This window comes from Tamandua tetradactyla, chromosome X (genome assembly GCF_023851605.1).
Source record: "Tamandua tetradactyla isolate mTamTet1 chromosome X, mTamTet1.pri, whole genome shotgun sequence".
NCBI classification, from domain to species: Eukaryota; Metazoa; Chordata; class Mammalia; order Pilosa; family Myrmecophagidae; genus Tamandua; species Tamandua tetradactyla.
In genome coordinates, this window is record NC_135353.1 from 73,444,845 (window position 1) to 73,461,362 (window position 16,518).

The following is a 16,518-nucleotide window of genomic DNA, read 5'->3' on the forward strand; positions in this document are numbered from 1 at the left end:
ACCTCTTTTGTGCTCCAGCATATTATCTATACTGGCAAATGTTCCATGAACACTAGAGAAGAATGTATGTCCTAGTGTTTTGGAGTGTAATGGCCCATATATGTCTGTTAGATCTAATTCATTTGTCAAATTATTTAAGTACTCTATTTCTTTGTTGATCCTCTGTTTGATTGTTCTATCTACAGAGGAGAGTGGTGTATTGAAGTCTCTTAATGTTATTGTTGAAATATCCTTTGCTTTCTTCCATTTTGCAAATGTTTGTCTCATGTTATTTGAAGCTCCTTGATTGGGAGCATAAACATTTATAATGGTTATTTCTTCTTGGTGAATTGTCCCTTTTATTAATATGTAGTGACTTTCTTGGTCTCTTATGATGTCTTTGACATATAAAGTCTAATTTTTCTGATATTAATATAGCTATTCCTCCTTTCTTTTGGTGACAGCTTGCATGGAACATCATTTTCCATCCTTTCACTTTCAATCTATTTGTATCCTTGGGTCTAATATGAATCTCTATAAGCAACATATACTTGGATTATATTTCTTAATCCATTCTGCCAATCTGTACCTTTTAATTTGTAAGTTTAGTCTGTTAACATTCAAAATTATTAATGAAAAGTCATGTCTTGAATCCACCATCTTATCCTTTGTATTTTATTTGTCAGATCTATATATTCTTTTCCCTCTTTTTCTTTTTATCCTCTGATTTACTCTTACTGGTACTCTTCAATTCTATGCCCTCCTCCAGGCCTCCCTCTCCTGTTTTTTTTTTTTCCAGCTGGCCAAACTTCCTTTAGTATTTTTCATAGGGCTGGTCTCTTATTGACAAATTCTCTCATCATTTGTCTGTCTATGAAAATTTTAATCTCCTCTCTCAGTTTTGAAGGACAATTTGGCTGGGTACAGAATTATTGGCTGGAAGTATTTCTCTTTCAGGATCTTAACTATGTCATGCCAATGCCTTCTTGCCTCCACAGTGGCAGTTGAGTAGTCTGAACTGTCTTATGTGGTTTTTTCCTCGTATGTAGTAGATTGTTTCCCTCTTGCTCCTTTCAGGATTTTCTGCTTCTCTTTAACATTTGACAGACTGATTAGTATGTGTTTTCAAGTAGGTGTGTCTGGATTTATTTTATTTGGATTTCATTGGGCTTCTTTGATTCATGTATCTTTCATAAGGAAGGGTTGGGAAGTTTTATCCCATTATATCCTCAACTAATCTTCCTAGCCCTTTACACTTCTTTTCTCCTTCTGGGACATTGATGATTTTTATATTTGTGTGCTGTGCTTTGTCCATCATTTCTCTGAGATCCAATTCAAAATTTTTCATCTTTTCTTTGCCATTTCCTCTTTTGTGTGTTTGAAATCTATTATCCTGTCCTCTAGTTCACTTATTCTTTCTTCTTCCTCTTCAAATCTGCTGTTGTATTCCTCTAGCATATTTTTTATTTGGTCTACAACATCTTTTATCTCTGTGATATCTGCTATTTCTCTATTTATTCTTTCAAATTCTTGTTTATGCTCTTCTAGTATCTTCTTGATCTCTTTTATGTCATTGGCAAACCCACTGATTTTATTTAGTAGGGTTATATGAATATCTTTGATTAGTTGTTCCAAAGCCTGTTTCTCTTCCGATGTTTTAATTTGGTCATTAGGCTGGGGAATATCTGCCTTCATCCTCATATGCTTAGTGATCTTCTGTTACCTTCACAGCATGTAAATATCTTGATAGGTTTACTTTGGATGTTGATTTCCTTCAGTACCCTAAAGCTTTGTATTTGTAAGATGGATGTGGAGCAGGATACTGTCATTGGGCATTGCACAATAGTGTGATGATGGGTTGTGGCACAGGTATAGCCATGGGTCAGTGATGCTGTGCTGGTGTCTGTGTGTATGGGGTGCAGGTTGCAGGGTTGTGGAGGTGCAGTGAGGGGTCTGTGGGGATGAGGTGCAACTCAGGCAGGCCTTGGAGCACAGGAGCAGGGTGTGGCATGGTGGACACAGAGGTAGGGCATGGCGGGAGTTGGCTGTGGGGGCTGTGCGAATGCACAGGGGCTGGTGAGTGGGTAGGATGTTGGTGGACACATGGAGTGTGGGGGTTGTGTGTATCAGGGTGCGGGGTATGGGACGCAGAGGTTGGGGCACATGGAAGGAAGGGCACGTGTGTGTCCTTGTGCAGAGGGAGAGGTCTAGGGTTCTCAGATGCAGATGTGTGAGTGTGCAGGGGGTGGGACACAAGTCATGGGGGTTATAACATGGGTCATGGGCGGGTGATGTTGGGCAGGTGGGCCCTGGTGCAGGTGCACAGGTGCAGGGGGCCGTGTGGGGCAGGGAAACATGTGCTCAGGGCAAGGGCTATGTGGTACAAATGCACATATGAGCTCTTGCCAGGTGTGGGAGCAGTGCACTTTTGCCAGGGGGTGAGTCAAGGGTGTGTACGTGTACAGGTCTTGGGGGTGGGGCCTGGTGTACACAGTCTGGGGGTGGGGCCCTGGTGTGCACTTGCATAGAGCTCAGGAGCCACAGGGCATGGTTGCACCTTCTTGGGCTGGAGGTGGGTATGGCCTGGATGCACAGGTCATCTTTACAAAGTGTATGTGTGTGTGTGTGTGTGTGTGTGTGTGTGGTGAGGATGCTTGGATTGTGGTGGGGTGGCAGGTGATGGGGTTGAGGTGCATGGCATGTGGGGGTGTTGCAGTTCACAGGACAAGGGCAGCATGCGTGGGTGTAACATGTTCAAGGAATATGACTTGGCATACTTCCTAGTCCCCATCTCCCTTTCCGTGCACTCCTGAGGGCTCCAGGCTTCCATTTTGAAAGGGGCATTTTAGGTTGCACTAGCTGGATGGTCTCCAGTTCTCTGTGTCTCAGTTCTTCAGTTTTTGCAACCAGGACCTCTCTATGTGGTGTAGAAGACCTTGCCAGGTCACTTACACCCTGGAATTGCTGTAACAGTAATTTTTCTGTCCCTTCTCTAGCTGTTCCTTGGAGCAGGGGTGAATTCAGCTTATCCTATTCTGTCATCTTCCTGGAACTCTCAATTGATGTTTGATAAGGCAGTTAAGTCAACTCAACTGAGACAGAGCACCCTCTTCAACAAGTAGTGCTTAATGAACCAGATATCCATTTCCAAAAGAATGAAAGCAGACCACTATCTCACACCTTATTCAACAATTAACTCAAAATGGATCAAAGAAATAAACATTAGATCTAAGACCATAAAACGTTTAGAAGAAAATGTAGGGGAATATTTTAAGGATCTTGTGATAGGCTGTGGTTTCCTAGACCTTAAACACAAAGCATGAATGATGAAATAAGAATGATATAAATGGGATCTCTTCAAAATTAAACACTTTTTCTACATCAAAAACTTTGTCAGGAGAGTAAAAAGGCAGCATATGTGTGCTATATATGTATAACTTGATATCACCCTGGAACTTTGTCTACCTGTATGATACCTAAGACTCAGAGTTGGACTGCTGCATACAACAACTGTTAAAGAAACCAAAAAAAAAGATCAGGCTTCGATTACATATAAGAACCAAGCCAATTGGGTTGGGACTAAGGTGAATGAGAATATAAGGATAAAGAGGACATTGTCCATATTTTAGAACTCTACCTACTGTATGAGACTAAAGGAAGAAAGGTTTATTTTATCCAAAACCTATTTTTTTTTTGTAGCACATAATTTAACTTAACCTGTCTGGATAGTCATTTATTTAAACAACCCAAACACATGGAGCCCAGAGTGGGAATGAGGGCTTTGTAATTTGTATAGCTCAAGGTAATGCCCAAATATATCCCAAAGTATATTGGGCAGTTAATTAAAAGTATTGGCAAAGTCCCTTGAGGGATGGGAGAAAACATATGGAACTGTTAAGCTTTACCACTGGGGAAAGCCCTGATATCTTGATCTTGAGGCTTGCTTTTTTGAAAGTTATTTCTGTAGTGGAGAACCTAAGCCTACCTATAGTTATGCCTAAGAGTTACTTCTAGAAAACCTCTTTTGTGCTCAGATGTGGCCTCTCTCTCTCTCTCTAAGCCCAACTCTGCAAGGAAAATCATTAACCTTCCCACTACATGGGACATGACTTCCAGGGGTTAAAATCTCCCTGGCAACATGGACATGACTCGCAGGGATGAGCCTGACCCTGGCACTGTGGGATTGACAACACCTTCCTAATGAAAAGGGGGAAAAGAAATGTGAAAAATAAGATATCAGTGGCTAAGAGAGTTCAGAGGTGAGAGCCTATTCTGGAGGCTACTCTTACATAAGCTTTAACTAGATATTACTCATTACCACAGTTTGCCAACCCCCAACCAAAACCATTCCTGTTAATCTTAAAGAACACCTAGGGCTCTAAATGAGAGTCTACAAATATTCCATATACTAAGTTTGCTTTCCAGAAGCCTATGACCTCCAGACAGGTTCCTAGGCCAGATAAGTCCTGAAATGAAAAGGGGCGAGCCTCTCCAAGAACATCAACTAGTTCCACCTCCCATCCCATATTATTGACATCCCTTTCTTGCATGAGAAAGTTAGGAAGAGCAGAGTCCAAATACTCCTAAAAATTGGGAGAAGAATCAAAGAGAAGGATGAGTTATAACAGACAAGATATGATTTAAGAAATGAGTATGACTGCTGAATCATTATATTGATATTTCTATTGATGTCCAGCATCTTGGAGCAGCTAGAAGGAATCACCTAAAATTGTGGAATGGTAATTCCTACCAAACTCTGAAATCTGTTCTCTAACTACTTGTACAATGTACTTGGAAATTTATTGCTTTTTTGTCTATATATTATACTTTATCATACAAAATATTTTTTAAAAGGCAGCTTATGCAAAATAGGCAGACACATATGCAACACTGTATGCTATAGGCAACCAACAATATTTGTACAACAAGAAAAACAAACAACCCAATTTAAAAATGGGCAAAAGACTTGGACAGACACTTTTCCAAAGAGGAAATACAAATGGATCAAAAACATGAAAAGATGCTCAACTTTATTGGCTATTAGATAAATGCAAATCAAACCACAATAAGACATGATCTCACAACTACTAGAATGGCCATTATATATATTTTAAAAAAAAAACAGAAAATGGCAAGTGCTGGAAAGGATGTGGAGAACAAGTAGTACATTCACTGTTGGTAAGAATGTAGAATGGTGCAACTGCTCTGGAAGTAGTTTGGTGGCTCCTCAGGAAGCTAAGTATAAAATTGCCATGTGATTCAACATTCCATTACTAGGTATATATTTGGAGGAAATGAAGGCAAGGACACAAATGAACATTTGCACATCAATGTTTATAGCAGCATTATTCATAATTGCCAAGAGATGGAAACAGCACAAATGTCTATCAATGGAGGAGTAGCTAAATAAACTGTGATATATACATACGATGGAATATTATGTAGCATAAAACAACATGGATGAACTTTGAGGACATTATGCTAAGTGAAATTGGTCAGAAGCAAAAGGACAAATGCTGTATGGTCTCACTAATATGCACTACATTAATGAGTGTACTTTGAGAGTTAAAGTTAAGGACACAGGTCATCAGGAGATAGAAAGAGGATACAGATTGGGCATTTGATGCTGAAGGAGTACAGAATGTTCAATAAGACTGATTGTAAAGATTCAGAAATGGATAGCACAGCACTATCTGAAGGTAGCACAATATTGTAAGTACACTGAACAAAGCTGAGTCTGAGTAGGATTGAGGAAGGAGGGCTGGGTGCATTTATGACTCCAGAAGGAAAGAGAGGAAAAGGCTATGATGCTATAACTTAGTGATGCCTAGAGTGAAAAATGATGGTGATTAAATGTACAAATATAAAAATGTTTTTGCATGAGGGAGAAAAAATGAACATCAACATTGCAAAGTGTTGAAAATGGAATGGTATATGGGAAAAATATAATCAATGAATACTAATAACATTATTATATGCTTCCATTGAATGTAACAAAAGCAATATGCCATAGCTAAATGTCAAAAAACAGGGGATATGGAGGAGAGGTATGGGATTCTTTACAGAAGAAATGGAAATTCTTCATATAGATTGTGGTGGTGAAGATATGGCTATGTGATTATACAAGGAACCACTGATTTTTTTTTTACTTATGTTGAATTGTATGATGTGTAAATAAAACTTTAAAAATGAACAGAAAGATACAAGTGCTAGAGAAATGTGGAGACAGAGATGCACCTATTCATTGCTGGTAGAAAAGCTTAGAGGTGCAGCCCCTCTGGATGGCAGTGTGGTACTTCCACAGGAGGCTAGGGGTGGGGTTGCCAAATGATCCTGCAACCCCGAAGTTAGTTTATACTTGAATGGACATTTGCACATTGGTGTTTATGGTGGTATTGATTTGCAATGGACAGAGGTGACCTAAGGGTACATCTACTGAAGAATGGAAAAGGAGTCTGTGGTGTATAGATACAATGGACTATGTGGGACTGTAAGAATGAATGAAGTGAGGAAATCAACTGGGTGAATGAACCTTGAGGAAAGTATATTGAATGAAATAGGTCAGAAACAAAAAGACAAATGTTATAATGCCTCACTAATATGGACTAATTATAAAATGCAAACTCTTGAGAATTGAGTTCAAGAGCACAGTTTATCAGGTGAAGGCCATAGGTTCCTCGATTGTAAGCTCTTACAGCAGTCACATTTATTCCGGAGTCAATTATTCTAAATTTTGAGATGCTGAGCTCTTTGAGTATAACCTGGTTGTTCCCTGGAACTTTGGGTATTTGTGTGATAGCTGAGACTCAGAACTAGATATCTGTAGCTATGAAAGTCAGCATTACCCCAAAAAGCAACTTTTTAAAACATTGAAAAAGTGATCAGACTTCAATTAGTGATATGAATGAAGCTGATTGGGTAGGACTAAGGTACATCAGACTAAAGGGTAAAGGATGATATTGACTATATTTTATAATTTCAACTTCTCTGTGAGACCAAAGAAAGCAATGTTTATTTGGTGCAAAATTTACATTTTCTGTAGCATACTATCCAATCTAAATTGTATTGTCAGTTTATTTGAACACCATAGTTACACAGAATCTTGAATAGGGAGTGAGATCTTGTTGTTATCCAGGTTGGTGGGATGCCCCAATATATCCCAGTGTAATCTAGGTAGAAGATTAAAAAGTATTTGCAAAGTCCCCTTGAGGGGCTGGGGAAAAAGGTGAAGATTTTAAACTTCCCTACCTGGGGAAGACCTGTTTTGCTATCACTGGGGACTGCCAATTTGATAGGCCAGGCCCTCAGTCTTGGAGCTTGCCCTTATGAAACTTCTTTCTGCAGAAGAGAAGCCAAGCTTACATATAATTATGCTGGAGTCACCCCTAGAGAACCTTTTTTGTTGCTCAGATGTGGCCTCTTTCTCAAAGCAACTCTGCAGATAAATTCTTTGCCCTCCCCACGCATGGGACATGACTCTCAGGGGTGTAAATCTCCCTGGAAATATGGATCATGATCCCTGGGGATGAGCCTGATCCTAGTGTTGTGAGATTCAGAAAGCCTTGACCAAAATGAGGAAAAGAAATGAAACAAAATAAAGTTTCAATGGCTGAGAGATTTCAAATAGAGCTGAGAGATCATTCTGGAAGTTATTCTTATGCATTATATAGATATCTCTTTTTAGTTTTTAAGGTATTAGAATAGCTAGAAGGAAATATCTGAAATTCTTGAACTGTAATCCAATATCCTAGATTTTTGAAAATGGTTGAATAACTATAGAGCTTTTAAGATGTGACTGTGTGATTGTGAAAACGTTGTGACTGACACTCCCTTTATCCAGTGTATGAACAGATGAGTAGGGAAAAAAGAAAAAGAAAAAATGAATATAATAATGGGTGGAGGGGGGTATAGGATATTTTGGGTGTTCTTTTTCACTTTTACTTTTATTCTTTTATTTTTTTTGGAGAAATGACAATGCTCTAAAATCGATATTAATGATGAATGCACAGCCTTATGATGATACTGTGAATCACTGATTGTACAATTTGGATGATTATATGGTATATGAATATAATATGTCTCAATGAAGTTGCATTTATTTAAAAAAAAAGCAAATGAGGAACACAGGGATGTCTGAACTAAAATAAAGTACCTACTATAGAAAAAACTATATGGAAATGGAGCCAAGCAAGAGCAAATCTATACATATATCCTTTTACAAGACTTGTATATTTTAACATTGCCTTGGCCTTCTAGATATTTCAAGTATCTATAATATGACCTACATGCATTATCCTTTGTTTTTTCTGATTTAAAATTTTCAACCAAAATAAAATGCATATTTCCTGTAAAAAAAATAAATGAAAGATATGGGATAGCCTTTTGTCCATTACAGCTTCTTTCTTATGCCAATTTGGAATGCAGTCATGAAGGTTAGAGTTACCTTAGGTAAGATCATGAGGTGATCTTGAGGACGTAAGCCATATGCTGAGGATAGTGTAGCAGAAAGATAGGTACATGGTTCAGTTGACTGGGCTACCTGATCTACCAGTTTCTACTTTGTTTAAATTATTGTCATTAAGGTGATTTCTGTTATATGCAGCTGAGCTTATTCCTAAGGATACTGTAAGGAAAATATCTTTTTGGAAATCAGGATCTTGCATAATCTCTCAGCATAGCTGTTAGGCTGATCCTGAGAAAAACATCACTGTTGGCTTTTTTTTACTATTTTATTGTATAGTATAACATATTTACAAAGCAAAGAAATAAAAAAGCAATAGTTTTAAAAGCACTCTTCAAGAAGTGGTTACAGGATAGATCTCAGAGTTTGTCATGGGCTACCACACGATCCTCTCATATTTTTCTTTCTAGCTGCTCCAGAATATAGGAGACTAGAGGGCTTAATTTTTTTTTATTATCACAATTGATTTTTTTCCTTCTTTTTTTGTGAAAATAGCATATATACAAAAAGCTATGAATTTCAAAGCACAGCACCACAGTTAATTGTAGAACATGTTTCAGAGTTTGACATGGGTTACAATTTCACAATTTTATGTTTTTACTTCTAGCTGCTCTAAAATACTGGTGACTAAAACAGATACCAATTTAATGATTCAGCATTCATATTTATTTGTTAAATCCTATCTTCTATGTATAGTTCCACATTACCTTTGATCTTTCCATACCTCTTATTGGGGTTGTTTGGGTTATGGTGATCTAAGTTTTTTATATTGGAAGGGTCTGTCACTAATATGGGGTAAGGAGATGGAACTATCTGATGTTCTGGAGAAGCTGGGCTAGGTTTCAGGACTTATCTGGATCAGGGACCCATTTGGAGGGTGTAGGTTTCTGGAAAGTTACTCTAGTGCCTGGAACCCTTGTGGAATCTTATATATTTCCCTAGGTGTTCTTTAGGATTGGCTGGAATGGTCCTGGTTGGGGTTGGCAGGTTATGATAGTTAGCAAGGTCTACCTGAAGCTTGTGTAAGAGAGCAACCTCCAGAGTAGCCTCTTGACTATATTTGCACTCTCTTTGCCACTGATACTTTATTAATTGCACTTCAAAATCCACTCCACCATCTTGCTGATGTAGCCCTGCTTCTATTTCTTCCCTGAGTCAGTTTTGGTAGTTTGTATCTTTTTAGTAATTTGCTTATTTCATGTAGGTTATCTATTTTGTTGACATACAATTATTCATAGTATTTCCTTATAATCCTTTTTGTTGCTAAAAGATTTCTAGTATTTGTCCATTCTTTGATTCATGACTTCAGTAATTTGAATCTTCTCTCTGTTTTTCTTGGTCTTTGTATGCAAAAGCTTTTGAATTTCCTTGCTCTCTTCACAGAACAACTTTAGGTTTTGTCATTTTCTTTATTGTTTTTTTTTTCTATTTTGTATTTCATTATTTTCACTCTAATCTTTGTTACTTCCTTCTTTCTGCTTGTTTTTAGTTTTCTTTTCCTTTTCCAGTTTCTTTTTTTTTAAATTTTTATTAATAAAACCAGTCAACATACAATATGAACCTTCTTTTTTTTCACCACATGGTTGTATATTCTTCATCATGAGCACTTCTTAGAACATTTGTATCAATTCAGAAAAGAAAACAGAAAAAAATTCATACATACCATACCACCTTACCCCTCCCTTTCATTGGTCATTAGCATTTCAATCTACTAAATTTATTTTAACATTTGCTCCTCCCATTATTTATTCATTTTTAATCCATATGTTTTACTCATCTGTCCATAAGGTAGATAAAAGAAGCATCAGACATAAGGTTTCCACAATCACACAGTCACATTGCGAAAGCTATATCACTATAAAATCATCTTCAAGAAACATGGCTACTGGAACACAGCTACACATTTTCAGGCCCTTCCCTCCAGCCTCTCTGTTACACCTTAACTAAACAGGTGATATCTATTTAATGCATAAGAATAACCTCCAGGGTAACCTCTCGACTCTGGAATCTCTCAGCCATTGACACTTTATTTTGTCTCATTTCTCTCTTCCCTCTTTCAGTCAAGAAGGTTTTCTCAATCCCTTGATGCTGAGTCTCAGCTCATTCTAGGATTTCTGTCCCATGTTACCAGGAAGGTCTACATGCCTGGGAGTCATGACCTACATAGACAGAGGGAGGGCAGTGAGTTTACTTGTCATCTTGGCTGAGAGAGAAAGGTCACATCTGAACAACAAAAGAGGCTCTCTTGGGGGTGACTCTTAGGCCTAAGTTTAAGTAGGCTTAGTCTATCCTTTGTGGGGTTAAGTTTCATATGAACAAACCCCAAGGGGGCTCAGCCTATTGCTTTGGTTATCCACACTGCTTGTGAGAATATCAAGAATTCTCCACTTGGAGAAATTGAATTTTCTCCCTTTCTCACCATTCCCCCAAGGGGACTTTGCAAATACTTTTTTATTTGCTGTTCAAATCATTCTGGGATTTATCGAGGCATTACTCTTGTCAAACCTACAAAATCTCATGCCCTACTCAAGGTTCCATGTCCTTATAGTATTCAATTGAGCTGTCCACATAAGTTATATTAAGAAATGCACTAGTCAAAATATAAATTTTGTACCAAATAAACATTTTTTGCTTTAGTCTCATGCATAAATTAAAGTTTTAAAATATTAATTGCCATCTACTTTCAACACCCTACATTATTGACATTCCTTTGTTCTTCCTCATGCAAAACATTTTTAAATTTGTACATTTAGTCACTATCATTATACACTCTAGGCATTCCTTGATTATCCCATCTCCATCTTTATTGTATATCTTTCCTTCTGATTTCATTTGTGCCCCCAGGCCTCCTCCCTTTATTATTCTCACATTCAGCTTCATTCAGTGTTCTAACATTTATTGTATCACAGTTAGGTAGTATTGTGCTATCCATTTCTGAATTTTTACAATCAGTCCCATTGCACAATCTGTATCCTTTCAGTTCCAATTACCCAATATCTACCCTATTTCTATCTCCTGTTCTTAACTGAAATTATCCAAATTCATTCATTAATGTTAGTTCATATTAGTGAGACCATACAATATTTGTCCTTTTATTTCTGGCTAATCTTGCTCGGCATAATGTTCACTGTTGGCTTTTGAAAGAGAGTTCTTTGTCACTAAGATCATATGGAGAGTTTTCTCCTTCTGAATTCTTCAATCTCATCCTTTTTGTTTAGAATGTATAGATCATATTGTGCCTAGAATACTGTAAATGAATAGCTCACAAAGACGATAACTTATTTTCTATCTGTTAATCCACAGTATCTAGCAGAGTGTTGGGTTCTTCATATCTTGTTGATCATATCAGTGTAACAATAACCTTAGAATGACATGCCCTGGTAGAAAGACACTCTCAAAGAGAAAAGTTGTTTGGAAAAGCAGGAAATGTAAAAGGTCAACCATAGATCATTCTGATATGAGCATGATATGACTTAAAGTAACCAAACATCAAAAACTATTATTTTAAACATGAGAGGGTTTACATCACAATGGTTCACCAGATATACATGGGTAGAGTAATTTTCTGTGTAAGAGGCACCAAGGAACTGGATTTCAGAGGATACGGTGAGTTTGCATGTTAGCATGCCCTAAGGGGCCCTTTGTAAAATAAACAAGCTTAATTCCCAGAATTCTATTTCCAGATAGTCACATTGCTGTCTTTTTTTGTATGCTATAAGGTGGGGGTCACATTTCATTCTTTTTCCATGCGACTGTCCCATTATTGCAGCACCATTTGTTGAATTTGGGTGGGGGGAGGGGGGTGAGTATATGGGCTGGGAATTGAACCAGGGTCTCTTGCATGGCAGGCAAGAATTCTACCACTGAACTACCCTTGCACTGCCATCCCCCCCCACCCCATTGCTGCTTTTTAACTCTCTACTTCAGCAACTGAACTATGGTTAGGGCCTGCAATCTAAATCCCTTACCCTTGGAAAATGTCTTGCTTTTGGCTCACTGATGACTGATATGGGTGTGAGCCTGAATTGTGTTTTAGTAGCCATCGTCTCTGTAAGTAAGACTAGCAGAAATACTGCTTCTCAGTGGAAAATTCAGAATGGCAAATGATAGCATCACCAGGGAAGGATAAATATAAACAATATCACTGTCAGACAGAAATCAACTCAGCACTTTGGAGTTCCTGGGGTTTTTTGTCTGTTTTGATTGAGGGATTTATTATGGCTTGGTCTGTTTCTCTTCATTCAATCTGCCTCTCTTGTTCTGAGCAAGCTCTCTTTGCAAGGACAAGATGCTTGAGCATTATATAAGTGAATGGAAGAAAAGACAGGCAAATGGAATCCAGCTCTCAAAGCAGCAAGTAGATGAGTTGACTATTCACTTATTGGGCAATAAATGACATAATTTAATATTCATCTAAATAAATTATCCATGCAGTCTGGGTAAGTAGCTCTCATGCAAATTGATTATTCTTAAGAAGATTTGGGGCAAGACTTTGGAATGAGCTAGGGACATTACTTTGTGTGTGTACATTCATACCTGGTTTTTAATATGGAGTCACTTTTCTTTCTCGTTAGGGAACAGCATGTTGTCAGCAAAATAAGCCCCAGAATGAAACTCCTTCAAAAAAGGAAAGCCAAAATGAAATCATTTTTTAAGGGTATAAATAAAATAGTTCTGCACATTTCCTGATAGCCTGAATGAGAAGTTCCATATTTATGTCTCAGCTTTCAGCATTAGACTTTAGGAGCAAAAGTGACAGTTTTGGACTCAGCCACACAATGAGTCTTATACATGAAGACTCAAAATAGATTTCCTTTGCCCTTAATCCTGCCAAAGAGTCAATTTTAGGTATGCAGGAAGACAGTGGACACTCTAATGCATACTGCCCTTATGCTGAGTGGGAGCAATGGATAGCTTCACCTCAACTGACTTTTCTTGATGGGAATTTAGTTCTCCAAAGAATCTGAAAGGTAGTATGATATTTCTTGTGATTTCATGGCAAATATGCTTTTTGATTTTTTTCTCTTTTTTATACATAGACTCATTGGAAATTGAGATGAAAATGTAAAACGCCTGCATTTGTATAATGGAAATAGATCACTGGGCTGTGGGCAATCTTCAATGTTTCTGATCATCTGGGATTACAGGAATTCCTCATACTTGTAATAATTGACTGTTAAAGGATGAATGATACGAAATAGATTTTAAGTAAGATAAGAACTTTCATCCCAAGTTTGAACAGAACTGAAGGTCAACCTTTTTGTGATAATATTCTGAAGGACTTTGTGATTGTATTCTTTTACAACCTCCTCTTTTTCTACCTTCTCTTCTTTCTCCTTGATTTCAATAAAAAAAATCATTTAAAAGCCACCTATAAGCTTCAGATAGTGTGTTATTTTCTGGACAGAGCAACATGGGAAAGTGTATGAGTCTTCTTCTTTTAGAACTTGCAGGTTAAAATTATACATGAAGGAACAATATCCAATAAAAATCTGTAAAGATTATGTACATTGAGTAGCATATTAACTTGAACAAGCCTAGTATGAAGTTCAGATGATTTAGATTTCGTATTCAGGCAAGAGGAAAATGGGGTTATTTAATCTCTTCACATAAGTAAGAGACAGCTTTGAAAAGGAGATGGCATTACTAGACAAATAGAGTAGGAAGTTTGGATCAAGAGCATAACTGAGAGATGGTTTAGAAGAGAAAACTGGTAGTCTTTGGCAAGAGACTATAGTGGAAGATAGGGATAAATTGGAATTACTGCAAGGTCTCTGACTTGAGAGGTCAGAGTTACTTTGGTGTTGCTCCTTATGATCGGAGGCTGAGTTTAGGGAACGATGGTGGAAGGAAGAGAGGCAGCACCAGTTTCATGGAGCTGGTCTGAAGAAAGTGTAAGACATCATGTTTTGAGTCTATACAGGCTGAAATGAGGAGCAAAAGTACCAGCAGAGAGACACATCATCCTTTCTCTTTTCCAACGGGGCCTGTGCATAAGTTGAAGTAACAATCTAATGTGTTATATTTGTCGTTTACTGTTCTTTCTTTCTGTCTTGTTTTTACCTACATGTGAGATGACCTAGATCTTCTTTAAATTCTTGCATTTTCTTTGAATTTATGGTCTGCCTCATTAAGGGAATCAAACTTTCCCAATGTAAATTTACTTGGAGGTTGAGGCATTTCATTTGAACAAGAAATGCTTCATGATTTTAAAGACTGTTGAGTGGGAACTCTGAGTCTTAAAATTATATATGGAATTTTCTATACCCTTTAATACATGTGCGTACATAACCATATATCTCTCTATATACATAAACACATGCATATAGCATGCCAGATACAACTATAGTTAGTTGTGTATAAATTTCCGTTCTTGGGCAAATATGTTTGTGATGTTTTATCTTTCACTGGAAATAAAGAATACACCTTCTATGTTTGTATCTCCTACAGACATGGTATAGTATAGACTGTTTAAAATTTAGTGTCTCAGGAATTTAAAATTATTGGCTGATCTTAAAAGCTAATGTTAAAAATGAATAATTTACTTTAAAAGCCGTGACAGAGAACATCACAGAGTCCATATAGTTCAAATTAATCTATCTTTTACATTTTCTTATTTCAACAATAAATTAATGCCTGTTATGATAATAGAAGCCCTGCAAAATTCTAAGATGCCTTATAAATTATAAAAATATGGTCAGTGGTGCTGTATTGTTAGATATAATTTATTATTCTCTTATTCTGTGAAAATTGGTAGTTCAAGTATAGCATGTATGTTAATTATTAGTTAATGACTGGCTAAACTTAACTCAGCCTTGGTCAAATCCATTTCTACTTATTTCTTCAACTGTAAAATAGGGAAAATGACTCATGACCCATAAGCATCTAGATGAAATGTTACTGTTTGAAAATATTTCTATGTTGGTGAATTATTCACGGTTCTCCAGGAAAACAGAACCAACTATATAATATATATATATATATATATATATATGTAGATATTATGAGATTTATTATAGGAATTGGCTCACATGACCATGGAGGCTGGCAAGTCCAAATTCTGCAGGGCAGGCCTCAAGTTGGGAACTCTGATGAAGGTTTTGAGGAATTCCTAAAGAGAAGCTGGTTGGCTGGCTGAAGTAGAGATAGAAATTCTTCTTTCCGATTGCTGAAATCATCAGTTCTCCCTTTAAGGCCTTCAATTGATTCTCTCATTGCTGAGGCAGTCTCCTTTGTTGATTGTAGATGTAATCAGTCATAGATGCAATCAACTGACTAATGATTTAAATCCACAAAATATCTTCACGGTAACAATCAGGCTGGTGTTTGCTTGACCAAACAACTGGACACCAAAACCTAGCCAAGTTGGCACAAGAACTTAACCATCAAGATTCAAACAGATATTTTCATGACATGACTTTGAAGTTGAGCAATGAAAGAGATTAATTTCAAATGATACTGAAATTAGAGGGGGTTATTTAGATTGGTAGAGCATGATTTTTGAAACTGGAACTGACTGGGCCAGCAAGGTTAACACTATCCTCTAAATACTTCTTTTCCTCTTTCTCTTGTTCTTTTTTCTCCTTTCCAAGCAAGGTATCTGGTGATTGGGAACTTGACATTACTCTTCCTTTTAGAAAGTGGCATATCGCTGATCTTCTGTGTCTTGGGGAGTGGGAATCCTATTTGACTCCTTACCTTGGTAATCTCCTATGATGCCTGTTTCCATGAATGATATTTACTGGCACACATTTTCCAGACAATTGCCTTGGAAAATCATGTAATCAGGCACTGTCTAAAGAGAAGCATGACTAGAAGGTTATAAAATGTTCATAGGAAGAGAGCCTGGGAACTTATTTGCTAGGTTAGGTTTCTCCTTTGCTAAATCTGAGCACCTAGAATCTTTTAATGTTGGTCTGCTGTGACTTGATGCCTATACAGAGGCTTAATAGATGCTTAAGTAAGTCCACAATGTATCTTTCAGATAATTAAACATCAGGACTATGCATAAAAGAATATGCTTTTTATGCATCAGTTATGGGGATGGTTTATCACAAGTCCCTCATTTTCACTTTCTC

At 37.3% G+C, this 16,518-nt stretch overlaps 1 protein-coding gene across 1 annotated transcript in view; it reads left to right on the forward strand.

Annotated features, from left to right (window-relative positions):
- TSPAN6 (tetraspanin 6) overlaps positions 1 to 16,518 on the forward strand; it is a 169,294-nt gene that overhangs the window by 95,679 nt on the left and 57,097 nt on the right. The gene's annotated exons all lie outside the window — the stretch shown is intronic.